The following is a 15,227-nucleotide window of genomic DNA, read 5'->3' as shown; positions in this document are numbered from 1 at the left end:
GGAAATACATTATTTGTTAAATTGTTCAAAGTTTGTTATTCTCACGCTTTCTTGTATTGTTGTTTATTCGAGCCTAAACAAGTAACATACGAAAAATGTAACCTTCGTAAATCGTTTACTGTATTATGCAATAAAGCGTGTCCTCGTGGATGCAGGTGGTAGGTCAAAATACACGGTAACATGCACTTATTCTTCCTTCAAACACCTTATTCATGCTGTTGTTACTCTTCAGAATGCATTACATTCATTTGTCATTAAGCAGCAGGGAAGTTGTACAGACCAGACGTTCCAGACCAAATAAAGCTTCCTACGAGAACTTTCTCCGTAGAAGCCTCAGATTTCAAAAATAAGCCTTCCTACGAAAATTAATTTGCGTAAATTCACTCCCGACTGCAATTTTTTGTGTGCAAATTCAATGATTCCAAACAAGGATTTTAGGGGGGGGGGGGAAATTTATTCTGGTGTCGATGAAGTTTGCAAAGTTTGGCTGCGAGTCTCATGAATAAAATTGATCAAGACCGATTCGATATCTACTACGCGGATCATGAAGATTAATCGTGATAAAACCATGCGGTGTTGCCTGGGCGCGGCTGAAGAAAATTTTGAATTTATTTATGTCCATATCGCCGTTACACCAAGTCTGATGAATATTTCTCAGCGTGTGAGTATCGACGCCATTGAACACCGATAAGATATTACAATTGTCCCTAATTACTTTAGGAATTTGCGTATATCGCTGCGTCACGTAAATCACATCGGTGTTCTTGTGTCGGCCACGCGAAAATATCCTAGCTGGATTAGTTTGCTTATCCAGCATTACATCATCAAAAACGACAAGATTATTAACATCGCCATCTAAATTTTCCACGGATGGGGTTTCATTGATGTCTGTGATGAATTCGATCGTGCCTTCGTCGGTATTGTCGCTGAATTCCTTTAGTACTTTATAACAACGCTGATCATCAACGGATGGCGCAACCAAATACAATTTGTCCCATTTTAGCCATCGCATTATCAAATTTAGCAACAATTGAGTCTTTCCAGAACCAGACGGGCCAATAATTATCATCCTTATCGAATTCGGTAATACCGCGTTGTGTTTCGCTTGCTCGCGTTTCTTCGTGGCGGAAAAATCAATTACATTCATGTTACTAGAATACATGGATCTATATTGTGTTAAGTGTCGCACGCGCACAGCTACGATAAATACAACCGAAATCGTCACACGCAATAACAGGAACGCAATTGCAGGAGAATGCGAAGTTTGTAATACGCGCAAATTCAGATTTGTAAAAAAAAAAATAGAAGAACCGGAGGAGACATTACCGCCTCCATGAAAAATCTACCTGGGTTGCCCTGGGCGAAATATCCCGGAGAAAAGCATCTGCCAGGATACAATTACTGCGGACCTGGTACGAGGCTCGATATAAGACTCAACGATAATAATCAACCAAATCCCGGCGAAGATCCAGTAAACGCCATCGATAACGCGTGTTACTATCATGATCTTGCGTATCGCAGCGGGGATTTACAACAAAGACATCTCGCTGATATTAGGCTAATTCATGCAATAGACGCGATTCCTGACAAAAGTTTCAAAGAAAAATTGGCAACTTGGTTGATAAAAGGCGCGATGAAAGGTAAATTAGTATTCGGCGCTGGTAAATAATAATGGAGCAAATATATTATTCTCCGCGAGGTTTTTGGCGAGGAAAATCAGCAATAGCCAAACTCGCCAAGGCAGCAAAAGTAAAACAATCCGTTGCTGAATCGTGGCTATCGAAACAGGCAGTCTGGCAAATTTATCTTCCTCCACCTAAGAAAATACCGTACGCGAGTTTCTCTGTCAGCGTCCCTAATGAAGTTCATCAGGCTGATTTAATGTTTCTTCCTTACGATACCGTCGACGGAGTCACATACAAGTATGTGTTGACGGTTGTTGATATCGCAAGCAGATACAAGGAAGCCGAGCCGTTATCGAATAAAACAGCAACGGAGATCGCTAAGGCGTTTAGCGAAATTTATTCACGATCTCCATTAACATGGCCGAAGCTTCTCCAGGTTGATCCAGGTCGAGAATTTCTTGGCGCGGTTACTTCAATGATGAAAAAGAATAATGTTAAAATCCGTCGCGGTATTGTAGGTGTTCATCACAATCAAGCTATCGTTGAGAGATTCAACAAAACGCTCGCAGAACGATTATTCGGATACCAATACGCGCGTGAATTTATTCAAGATAATCGATCTCATGATTGGGTATCGAGGTTGCCTCACGTTATTAACGCACTAAATAACGAGACAACGAGAACAATAGCAATGAAACCCGCAATTGCAATTACAAAAACAAATATACCCCTAAAGCGAGATTCCACAATTCCGCCTGTGCTAGGTAGCGTCACGGTCAGGTACTTATATAAAGAAGGCGAGGCCGAAGGAGGAAGAAAAAGAGCAACTGATCCAAATTGGAGCGTTACAACACACAAAATATCAGCCGTAACAAGATCATCGGGAAGACCGGCAATTTATTTCCTAGATTCGCTAGCGCCACAACGCGGATTTACCAAGGAGGAATTACAAATAATACCGAAAGATACTCAACTACCGCCAGCGTCATTAATGTGAAACCGAATTCTACCTAACTGAGATAATTTTCTTACTCTTGACACGGCTAAATAAACTAAATTTGACCAGGAAATTCTATCATCGACAATCCAAACTTGGCCATCTACGGTTAATCCCTGCGACGAGTGTATCGTTGTTGCATATCCTAGTTTCCATGGCGATCTTTCTGCGTTTATCGCGTCATTAACAAGATTAATATCAACAAGAATAATATCGTTCAAGACCAAGATCTTTTCCTCTCCGCAGGGTAAAGTAACACTGATATTTTGTTTCCTGGTATCAGCGGGCCTGTAACACAACGGCACCTGCAATGTTGGAAATTTCTCACAATGAAGCTTGAATAACATTTCCTGAATAACATCGCGAACAATTTTCCTACTAGCAACGATCAAATGATCGGGACGCCACAAATTTAGAAAAATATCCATCGGAGTCTCGTCGATTATTTTTCTCATCACATCGCATTGAATTTTATTCGGTTGTAATCGAATTATTTTCTTAAATTCAGTCAGTAAAATATCATCGGATCTATAATCAGCGTCGATTTCCTCATAATAGTCAACGAAGTTCCTGAGCCATTCGTGAGGAGATTCTCCATCAATAGGATCAGGCTGGCCATGATCGCCGCACATTATCACGGCTGTATTTTTCTCCTCCAGCCAGGTTAGGAACGATTTTAATACAACTAAATTTACTGTGCAAATTTCATCAAATATTATAATTCTGTTGATATATTTATTTCCCATACGAGCCGAATCCCACAATCCACCGCTGTATTTGAAATAACTATGATAAGTACCAGAATCAACGCCGCGTTGCCTTATTTCTCGCGCTAATCTGTGAGTTGGAGTCAACACGATCATATCAGATTTCGCAAATAAATTTATCGCTCGCGTTGTTTTACCGCTACCACCAGGACCATTTAGGTAAACGAATTTACTACGTGAAATCGGGTCAAATGCGGATGCAGCCGTCGATATTTCCTCAAATTTATCTCGATGAAATTTATCGCAATCTTCGACATCGGCGTCTTCACAGTAATCTAGGATATCCTCGTTTTTTATCCTCCAAGTTCCCCAAGAACCATCAGCGATTAAATTTTCTAGCCTATACTGATATTTCTTATCGATATAAAACGAGTCCGTTGCGACCCTCACCGCGATATCAGAAAATTTATTTATCATCGACAGTAAATTTATACTCACATAAGCGAGCATCGATGATCTCAAATGCGTATACTGCGCTGATTCTCCATCGAGATAGCTAATTACGGTACCCAACTTTTCTCCGTCAATGATAATATTCTCTCTGTTGCAGAATATTCCTCGCGATACCGTATCGGCAATAATAAAGTCCATCTCGGCATCGTTGATAAACAATCTAGCGTGTCGGTGTTTATGATCAACAGATCCTCCTTGAGTAAATTTGCCAATTATTTTTCTTCCGATATCTTTCGCGTTTTCACAATCCGTCGGTAGCCACACCTTAGTTTGTTTTCTATACGATATAATTGCCTCGCTCACTGTCAACGATACTAACATTGACGAATCTAGCATATATCTCAATAACACTATAGGGACCCATCTGCGTTGAGAGAAATGCCGACCAAACCAAATATAACAAATTTTATGTAAATTTTCAGCAAACTCGAATGAAGTAACACAAGCGAATCCGGTCATGACAAAATCAGGTAACGGCCCGTTAATTGCTACCCTTGTCATTTCGTTGGTGGGATGGCCGAATTTAGCAAAATAATCCGCACAATCTCCGTATCCGAGGCAACTTCCAGGATAGCACGCGCTCATGTCAACGGATATCATATCTTCGAAATAATATTTGGTATTCCACAATCCGCCATGGCCGTATTCGATACAGCTAAGTTGAATATCAGCGAGGTATTCGTTCCTTGTAGGTTTCCACGAATTTCTCTCTCTGGCAGCGTGAGCAGCAACAGACGGAACAGTAAAACAATTTGTCAGTAACTGATCAGGATTTGACGAATATTTCACCGCGATATTTTTCATAGATTCATGTAATTTTTCATCACGGTAAATATCTCCTCGCGGCAATATGAACTGATCGTATTTTTCTTCGCTCGAGAATAACCAAACCGATATCGGATCAGATGCGGCTAATATTTTGATATATCGGAACATGGCATCAGCGCCTTCCACGGGATAAAATTTAACAGCACGATTCCGCGGGAATATCATTACCGACTGCGACCACGCATGTGAATTATGATCAACAATTTCGATTGGTACTCCTCGAGATCTATACGGCGACGAATATAATATTTCTCCCGATAAAGTTTTCACGGTAATAGGAAATTTAAGTTTCTTGCTCAACACAGCAACATCGTCAATCGATGCGCCATCAACAACTGTCTTCGCCCACGCGTTAATTTTATCCAACCTCAACTGAGTCAGACCAGATCCACGACGAGCGTTTTTCATGTGCTCGATAACGCGCTCGGCAACGCAGTTTATCATCGGTGATTCTTTCATCGCAGGTAGATTTTTCATATCCGGGTTGTTATTCAGCCGATAAATTCCATAAACAACAGCACTAGAGGGATACGCCCTAGCATAATAAGGACCATCGATTCCCAATAATAATCCTGGCTTCGAATTTTTATCAAGAACGACGTTTTTCTTACCGCCACGCACGGGATCTCGTTTATCGCGAATAATCCAAGTAAGTCAGGCATTTGTGCGATGAATTTTATTCCAAAGATAAATCGCTCTTCCTTGTGTTCGGATTTTATGTGTTCGATTATCTTCTTGGCCCGTTCCAGATTCATCGTAGCATCAACAGAGTTAGTTTTCCATGTCGACCAAACATGAATCCCCCCATCATCGAGGAATTCTCTCTTGGCACGATCAACCTCAGGAATGATATATTCTGCCTCATCAAGATCAAAAATATCCATTATTATATTTTAGACAAATATTTAAATTATAATATGCAGTGCAAATGGATACCAATCGGATCAACAAAATCATGCGACAAATCCTGCAGAGGCGATTATTGTGGCGCTCACATATATGCGATTCGACGAGGCAGTAAAGGACCACAGCGGTGCTTAGTTTGTCAAGTTGGCACTCGAGGAAAGACTCGATTGTGTTTATCCTGCGGAGGGAAAAATTATCGGGAATTGCTCAGATATTACAAAAAGAAATCTTCCTCGGTGATAACCTGCGAAGAGGATTATATTAATCGATTCAAGGCAAATTATGATTTAGACAGATAATTATTATATAATGGAAATGAAATCGACGATTCCTGCAATGAAAATCACGCACGAGTATAGATCTCATCCAACTATCGAGGGTTACGAGGCTTCATCGGATGGTACCGTCAGAAATATCAAAACAAAGAAAAATGTTGGTTTCGTTTGTAATTCAGGTTATCTCATATTTACTTTTGGTCCAGCAAAGAGAAGAATTGCGTATTCCAATCATAGGTTTGTATTCGAAGTTTTCAACGGACCAATAGAAATTGGACTTGTTATCGACCATATCGATGGAAATAAACTTAACAACAAACTATCCAATCTTCGCGCGGTTACAGAAAGCGTAAACTGTAGATCCGGTAATTCTGGCAGGCACCCTAAATACGCCAAGGCCGTCAAATCGATAAATCAAGCAACAGGCGAGGAGATGATATTCGAATCGATGACTGCCGCTGCGAAATATTATGAAATTAACTCACAATCGGTGCAATTTGCAGCAGAAAAAAAATATAAAGCAACATTTTCATATAATCTCGGTGAATGGATCAAATTCTCCTATATCCCAATAATATTCGATTCGGAAAGCGACGAAGAATAATTGAATATTACAAAATTAATATAACATGAACGAACAAACCATAAACAATATTATCGAAGCCATCGATGATCTGAGAAAGAAAAAAATAAATCTTCCCTCGGAGTTGGACACAAATAAAATCCGATCCGAATTTGAGACGATTGTTCAAGGGAAACTTGAATACAAATACACGCTGCCGTCAGAATACAAATTAATAAAGAAAATCCAAATTGCGATGTATCAATCGCTTGCGACTGTCAGCGATGATCGCGTCGAGGATTTTGTTAAATTATCTACGCTGGTAGAAAAAGCTAGATTGATTTTATCCGACGAATATGAATCAAGAAAAATTACAAGCTCGCGCATCAGACAACTGAAAAAGCTTGTCGATGAGAGCAAGGCCAAGGAAATCGCAGATTCTTGAATTTTCCTGAATATTTTCCGCAAACAACAAAAAAAAACAAAAATTAAAAAAATATATTAATTTTGAAAATTTCCCTGGATTTTATTTATTTTTTTGGCCTGTTTTTCCCTGGTGTACAGATTTACGATTTCACCAGGAGATTGATACTTATCGTTTCTCCGCGTATATCAAGCAAATTTCCTTTCTGATCCGTTAGTTTGAAATTTATCCTTGACAACAATCGATTATGACATCGCAGATAAAACGGATTCACCGGCTCCTTTATTATCAAATAACCCGGAGAGGCGCTAGGTGAAAACGAATGCAAGATAAATCCCTGTTGTGCTTGATTTGACTCTGACGAATCAACATTGTAGCTACCCTCGACAACATCCGCGTGAAGATAAATCGCGATAACTTCCGTTATATTAACAATACCTGGCGAGATATGCCGCCCGCCTTTGGTAGGATCATTATCGTGTCTGAGTAACAACGCCAATTGTCTTTTCTCTGCCCATGCGGCGTGTAATTTCGGAAATAACTCATCAATGGTATCAGTGACTGATTTTCTTAGTTTATCAACGTCATAACCGGGAAATTTGAAATTTGGTAGCGTTTCCTCGGTTAATTTATGTAATTCCATGAATTTTTTCTTATTGCCTGAATTTTTGATCAATGTAAATTTGGTAATAGGAAGAACATAATCACCGATTGATACATCATCGATGATTGCCTGAATGAGCATTTTATGATAATATTCAAGATCATTCGCAATTTTATTCAAACTTCTCACAACCCCTGGGAGAAATTCACACAATATTGATTTATTTTCGATACATTCATTGAAAAATGATCGAAATTGAGAAAGAAATATTTTATGTACTCTATTAAATTCGCTGATGGTTTTTTTTACATGATCGCCGTTTATTGGGGTTGTTGCAATTTTTTTATATTCACCAGCATCTACCACTGTATCCGGGGGTGGGATTTTGGGAAGAGCTAACCATGAAATATATCCCCATCCCCTATAATTAAAAGAAAATACAATACGATCGTGTTTATGTTGCTCCATGAGATTAATGGCATCATTGATTATATCAAAGCTGGATGTGGGGAATAATCCCGAATCCTCGTCGGTGATAAAGTCGGATTTTTTTAGTTCGGGCTGCCTTGGTAAATCCAACGAGGTAAACCCCGGAGTTGTATCATCCGATGTTTCCAGAGGGGGAATTTCGGGCCAACCTAATATGGTCCTAATCGATGATTGGTAAATATCTACCATGTAAGGTGATTTAACTTCTATCATCGATGATAGTGTTGGTTCGTGCGCAGATATTTTTATTCCCGGAGTAGCATCGCCGGTTATATTTGATATTCTGGTAGTAAATTCCTTATCCAGCTGATCAATTTCATAACTGCCTGTTGGTATACCGACATATATCCAATCAGGTGTCCCATCGGGTTTGGTTTTGTTGGCAAAAACAAGTGAATTATTCGATGATAATTTACCGAACGACGTCGATCTAACATTAGGCCAGCTGTTGTAGACACGCAATTGTGTTAACGCAATTTCCTTGACGCTGATTGGTGTTGGAAAATTAATGCTAAATTCTGGCTTAGTTGAGCTTAACGATATTAACGTCGTTGTCGGCGGCGTCGTGTTTGTCACGATCTGGGCTAGTTCGGACATTATTAATATTCATTTGTTCAATCTCCGAGTAAATACCGATCATTACCGAAAATTCTGGATCGGAGATAACGCCATCATTGAGACTCTCCGAAAGCAACGATGATAATTTCGAATACCCGTCGTTAATCTTGGTTAGTTTGTTTTTGTACAACGATAATTTCTCACTCGTGCACGAGGATATCTTTTTCGCTACGATATTGAGAACACCTGCGATTGTCGTTGTTGACGAGATTATTATTGTTGCAACGATCGGCGCGATTGTTGTTACCGCGGATAAAATTATTCCAGCACCAGCGACTACCGCAGATACCGTGTACACGGCGACGTCAATGATAACTAATCTACGCTGGTATTTCTTTATTTTTGTTTGATATTCGTCTAGTAGTTTTTTTAGCGAATCCTGCCATGATCGCGCCTGATTATAACGATAATCCGATGCGGTCATTTATTAATTATTTATCTAGCCAATTGATTGGGGATTCTCTATCTCGGCAACTTTAAATGGCTCGGGATCCTCCTCTTCGGCAACACTGACCGTCTTGGGGGGATTGGTCACACTCCAACCAAATAAATATTCGAAAATTACAAAATAATGCACTGGTCCCATGTTGGTTCTATCCGATGGCGTTAATTTAAAAGTTTCAGTTTTATTTTCATCTATGGAAATAACGAAAAATCCAGGATGGTATTCATAAATTTCACGAAGAAGAGCCGTCACGTTAAATTTTATTAATGACTTCGAAATAATATATACTCGATATACACCTTGAATTGGCGCGGTAAAGTTAAAAGAATCATTATCGGGTGTCCAGGTAAAATATTCTGACCTCAGCACAAATGGTATATTGAGAAGAAGATTTGTTGTATATACCTCCGGTGGTACCATAATAAGCCCCAACGCAGTAATATCCAACGGTGACATTTCTACTTTGATTTCGTCGACGCTTGTTGTTACGGCGAGAAGTTTCGCGTTGATTTCTTGAATTTTTCCATCGTTCGCTGATGTATCAACCTTTTGACGCGCTAATTCACGTACCGCGTTAATTTCATCGTTAATTTTAGTAATATCCTCGTCGATTTTTTTTGTTTTCTCATCTGTCGATTCACGTATCGCGTTAAACCCCTTGGTAAATTCGGGAACAACAAGATCGTTGAGTTTATTAATTTCCTCGCTGATTTTTTTGTTGAGATCGTCGATTGTTGCTCTCTGACCTAACGAGATATTTATTTTGGTAATTTCCTCGTTAATGGATTTTACTCTCTCGATGAGATCGCTGTGTGATGTTCTATCGGCTTTTTGAAATATTAGTGCACGTGCCGATTCAATATCTTTGTTGATTTGGGCGATATCTTCGTTGATGGATTTTATTTTCTCGCTGAGGTCGTTATGTGATGTTCTATCGGCTTTTTGAAATATTAATGCACGTGCCGATTCAATATCTTTGTTGATTTGGGCGATATCTTCGTTTATTTTCTTTGTTTTCTCGGTAAGATCGCTGTGTGATGTTCTATCGATTTTCTGACCCATCGCGGTATTTATTTTGGTAATTTCCTCGTTGATGGATTTTACTTTCTCGCTGAGATCGTTATGTGATGTTCTATCGGTTTTTTGAAATATTAATGCACGTGCCGATTCAATCTCTCTGTTGATTTGGGCGATATCTTCGTTTATTTTCTTTGTTTTCTCGGTAAGATCACTGTGTGTAGTTGAGGAGGTTTCGATGAATTTTTTTATATCCTCGTCGAGTTTTTTACTGAGATTTTTTGATGTATCGTCTAGTTTTTTAAGATCGTTAGTTAGCTTAGTAAATCATTTTGTCATTCTGTCCTGAAGATCGTCGTGTAATGCTTTATCAGCCTTTAGAAGCATCGCCGCTGATAGCTCTTTGTCGGATTTTTCCACATCCGCGATATTAGCCTTTAGTGGCAATACCGCTAATAGATCAGTAATATCAGCTATAGATTTCAACACTAATTCCGATTGACGAGTAAACTGACTAATATGATCATTATATTCTTCTCGCTTGATTATATCAGTTATTTTCACGTTGCTGGTGTGTAATCGCCCTTCGGTATTTTGAAAAACAGCAACTTCGCCAGGGTCCACCTCTGACAGCGATAGAAGATTGTTAATATCGCTCTTGGTTGCGAACTTTGATAGATCGACGTCAGTCACTTCTGCCTTTTCCTTCCTGTAGATAAATCTACCGTAAATATCAACCATGATATTTATCTACGGCGTATTCAAATACAATTTTGTGATACGGACCGGATGATTTTGAAATTGCGTCAAGAACATTAATTGACTCTGGACCGCATATTGGTGGATCAGCTAATGTTTGTGTTGGAAGAGTCGAATACCAAATCGGAAGATTTAGTTTTGACACATAGCTGATAAATTCATTTGGCGGTGCTAATCCATATGAGTCAAAGTAAATAACTTCGCGAGGATTAATCGCGTAGGCAACCCAGTGTGTTCCAGGGCCGGTATTTTTATCGAGATTTATTATTCCCGTCTCGGTAAGGTTTGGTTTGTTCGGTAGTTGATCCCGCATAAATACGCCTCTGAAAAATTTTATTTTTTTTTTCTTTGCTTCGCTAAGTAAATCTAAATTTGAATAGGCCGTGCTAATCTTAGGCCTGATCCGTATGGGGGCCGTCTTAGATAAAGGCCTGATCCTTTTTGTTGTTTTTGCAACATTTTCGCGATTAAGGGAGAGAGGACGGGAAGTAACCCTCCCTTTTTTTTACGGTATCCACTTCCGATAATTTGTCTTGTTACTGTGGAACCTACTTGGGAACCTATACCCGAGAGCGCGCCTAATCCTAATGTCTTTCCAATCATCGGAAGGGCCATTTTCACTAGCCCCAATAGAGGAAGAATTCCGCCTGTTTTGACCATGTCTCTGATGGCGCCTATAGAAAGGCTCACATGAACACCGGAATTTGCTGATTTGGCCTTGGTAAATCGTTCACGTTGACCTCTAGTTAGCGACAGTTTGTTAGGTCCACCGTGAATCTGATCGTTTTTCAGTGTTAATTTCATACCGCATCGCTTTGATATCGCTGATTGGAGCTTTTTCATCTGACCCGGGGTCAGAGTTACACTGACGTGTTCGTATGGCATATTAATAATCGCTTAGTCTAAATTTGGAATTTGTCACATGTTCTCGACAGGAGCATCGATGACTCTCATTCTGCCGCTGATGCCTTCCAAGATCATTGTTCTATCGCTGAGGATTACAGCGATGGCTCTTGCTGCTCCGGCTGTGTTAATTCTGGCTTTGAAATGAATATCAACAACGGATTGTTTTACCAAATCGAGATGCTCCAGGGAAAAGTAATAGATAGGATAGTGAGTATTAAAATCTAGCTGTGATATTTGCAATCCGGTATCGATATTTTGATCGCGGCCCATGAAACTTAGCAAGCGATGATACGCGCGGGCCGTCGAAAAATTTTCAAAATCGATGGCTATTTCCTCGGATGGCTCTTGCTGGCCGTTTATTCTCAGTGAAACGTTTGTTGCTGCAAATTTGTCGAATATCATATGACTGTGTTCTTGATCGTATCTGTTTGCGGCTTGAAGAGCAACAAAGATGTGTCTAGGTGCCGAAACACCTTGTTGTGACGCAATTCGCCAGGTAAATATTCCGTTGATATTAACATCGCAGGAGTCGGTCATCGTTGTCAACCAGGACATGACGGATTTTCCGCCTTGATTCATGAATGATAATAATTTTTCTTCCTCGAGCATCGATGGAACTATCGCTGGCATCCACAAGGTAAATTTGTTTAGGACAACTTTACCGACATTAGCGGCATCCGCGCTCACTTCTCTCCAGATAGCTTTGTCACTGCCAGCAGCGTCTCGAACGAAAGTTATCGTGTGTTTTGCTCCGTAAATAACTTTTCGGAAATGCCTACAAAATCCAAAAATGTGAGATAGCGGAATTGCACAGGAAAATCTTAGTTCATTCTTAGTCAACATAGCTCTTCTCGTGGCAAATCCAAGGTTGTAATTGTTATTGGTGTTAATTATCATGCTCTCGACGTCAACTTGAGCATTACCAGCGTTATTATTCGGTCTCCTGACGGTATACTGGACATGATCAGCTTGATCAGAATTATCCTTGGCGAACATCATGCTAGGACCGGCCGACCTGGTAAAATCATCCGAGTATCTCGCTAGGCCTATAATCGTCGTTGCTATATCAACGTTATCTGTAATTGATTCGATCTCTCTTCCATCGATCATGTAAGTGGCGCTCTTGAATAAAGCCATGATGCCGTTATTGACAAATCCGATTTTAAAATGTTCGCCAAAGTTGGTATCGTTTGTCCTAATAATTCTCCCAACAACCTCGATATATGCCTCAGATGGAAGAAAATATCTCGTTGTATCGTGAACTTGAATTTCCAAGCGATTATTTGTATTTGGGTCAACTGCGTCGTACGAGAAATACTGGAAATCTCGCACGGATGTATCTCTGCCTACAGGCTCGTCCATGTCAAACACTTCATTTGACACTTGTGCGAACATTTATTATTAAGAATATCATCTAAAACGAAGACCGCTACCTGAAATGAAGCTTGTATTTGCTAGATTTGTCTTAGCAATTTCCTTTGCTAGATTTGTCTTAGCGACTTCCTGCGCTAAATTTGTCTTAGCAACTTCCTGCGCTAGATCGTTTATTTTTTTATTTGCCGCGTCGTTTATGACTTTGCTGATTTCGGGTGGCATTTCTCTGGTGATAGGCAATTTGACGGGTTGTTTTTTACGCACTAAATTTAATATTTTACTTTTGACAATATTGAAGCCTTTACTGGCCAAATTACCGATACCAGAAACGGCAGTCTCGCCGATCTTTCCTATTGCTTTTAACCCGAGCTGTTTGATCATGGGTCCGATTTTAGGTATTATTCGCGTAAAAAGACTTCCAATAATATCGCCGAATCCATTACCGTGGATATATCTGTATACGGGCAATCGAGAGTTTACTACGCGGACCTGTTTCGGTCTGCGCTGATGTTTGTGAACAATCATGTTATTTCAATTGTGTTGTTTTAATCGATGAGCTCATCGACAAGTTCCTTGTAAATGTGAGAATCAATGACACCACCGCGGAATAATCGCTGACAAATATCTGAGGCTTCGTTGATTATTTCGCGAGAGTTATTTCCGGCTCGTTTTCCTCCGATTAATATCTCGAGGCGAGATACATCGTTGACAACACTGTCAGGACAAACGGTATATCCGCTTCCTGTCTTTGGTTTTGAAAATGACGATGGCGCGTCCTCGAATTCCTCTTCTTCTTCGCTAAATTCTCTCACAGCCTTTTGAAATTTTTTGAATCCGGGGTGATCAGGATCGATTTTCTCTCTCCATGAGGCAAAATATACAGCGGGAACCCATTCCTCGCGGGTATATTTTTCAAAAGCTGCGGGACGTAAATATTTGCCCCTTACGTCGTAACCGTATTTTGCAATTTTGACCAGGTTGCCTTCATTTAATTTTTGAATTCCAACATTCGTAAAATCTTCCTCGGGTCTTCTTCCAGCAAGATTAGAAAATTCCATCGGTCCAGTAATTTGAGTAGATGCATATTTCTCAAAATGAACAAAATTCACATCATCCCCCCTGGCTTGAGATTTACCAAATTTTAATCGGTATATTGCCTTATACCAAGAAATTCGTGAACTATAAAAATTTGATCCCACATCCGTTAAATATTGATGTCGATCATCAAAGCTGCGCCTCGCAAAATATCCGAGCTCATCAAGATTATTAGGATTAATTTTGTCTAATTCCAAATTCATTTTGATAATACCACCTTCTTTAAATTTATCCTTTATATTTGCAACAGGATCGGTTCTTTTTTCCTTCTTTTTTTTTTTCTTCCTTTGGTGTTTCTTCTTGTCCTTCTTCTTCTTCTAGTTCTTCTTCTTCTTGCGCTTGTTCTTCTTCCTCCTCTTTTATTCGTTCTCGTTGTGCCCGTCTCCTTTGTTGTTCTTCCCTTAATTTCTCCACATACCGCTCCTTCTCATCTTCTTGTTGCGCTTGTTCTTGTTGTAATTTTTTATCTTCATCTAATTCTTCAATAAGTTGACTCACCCTCAATTCTGCTTGTGTTTTCTGTAATTGTTCTCGTAGCGCTTGCTCTTGTTCTCGTTGCGCTCGTGCTTGTGCTTGTTCTTGTTGTGCTTGTGCTTGTGCTTGTGCTTGTGCTCGTGCTCGTGCTTGTGCTTGTGCTTGTGCTCGTGTTTGTGTTTGTACTATTCGCTCCGGTAATAATCGAGTGTGTTGCTCAATGTCTCTCGTCATAGGAATAAGCCCCTTCTTCCTGAGTTCCTTATCTTCCTTTTTATCGCCGTATGCGACTTGCTCGATTGCTCCAGTGACTGGACTCAACAACTTTGACGAAATCTCAGTAATTCCATATTGCGAGTCTTCGTAATCACGAACTTTTTTCTTAAATAATTGTTTAGCCGGGATAAGTTTCTTTACTGCCGCTAATTGTTCTCGCGCTAATTTGGCAGAATGAGGCTCTCCAACTCTACTAGCTTTCCGACTCATATTATTTTCAACTATATTGTTTTAATGCGAGGTAAAATTAGGATCAGCAGCCAAACTTTGCAAACTTCATCGACACCAGAATAAATTCCCCCCCCCCCTAAAATCCTTGTTTGGAATCATTGA

This window comes from Sinohyriopsis cumingii, chromosome 11 (genome assembly GCF_028554795.1).
Source record: "Sinohyriopsis cumingii isolate HCF-2022 chromosome 11, ASM2855479v2, whole genome shotgun sequence".
Taxonomy (NCBI): Eukaryota; Metazoa; Mollusca; class Bivalvia; order Unionida; family Unionidae; genus Sinohyriopsis; species Sinohyriopsis cumingii.
This window is presented reverse-complemented; position numbering follows the sequence as displayed.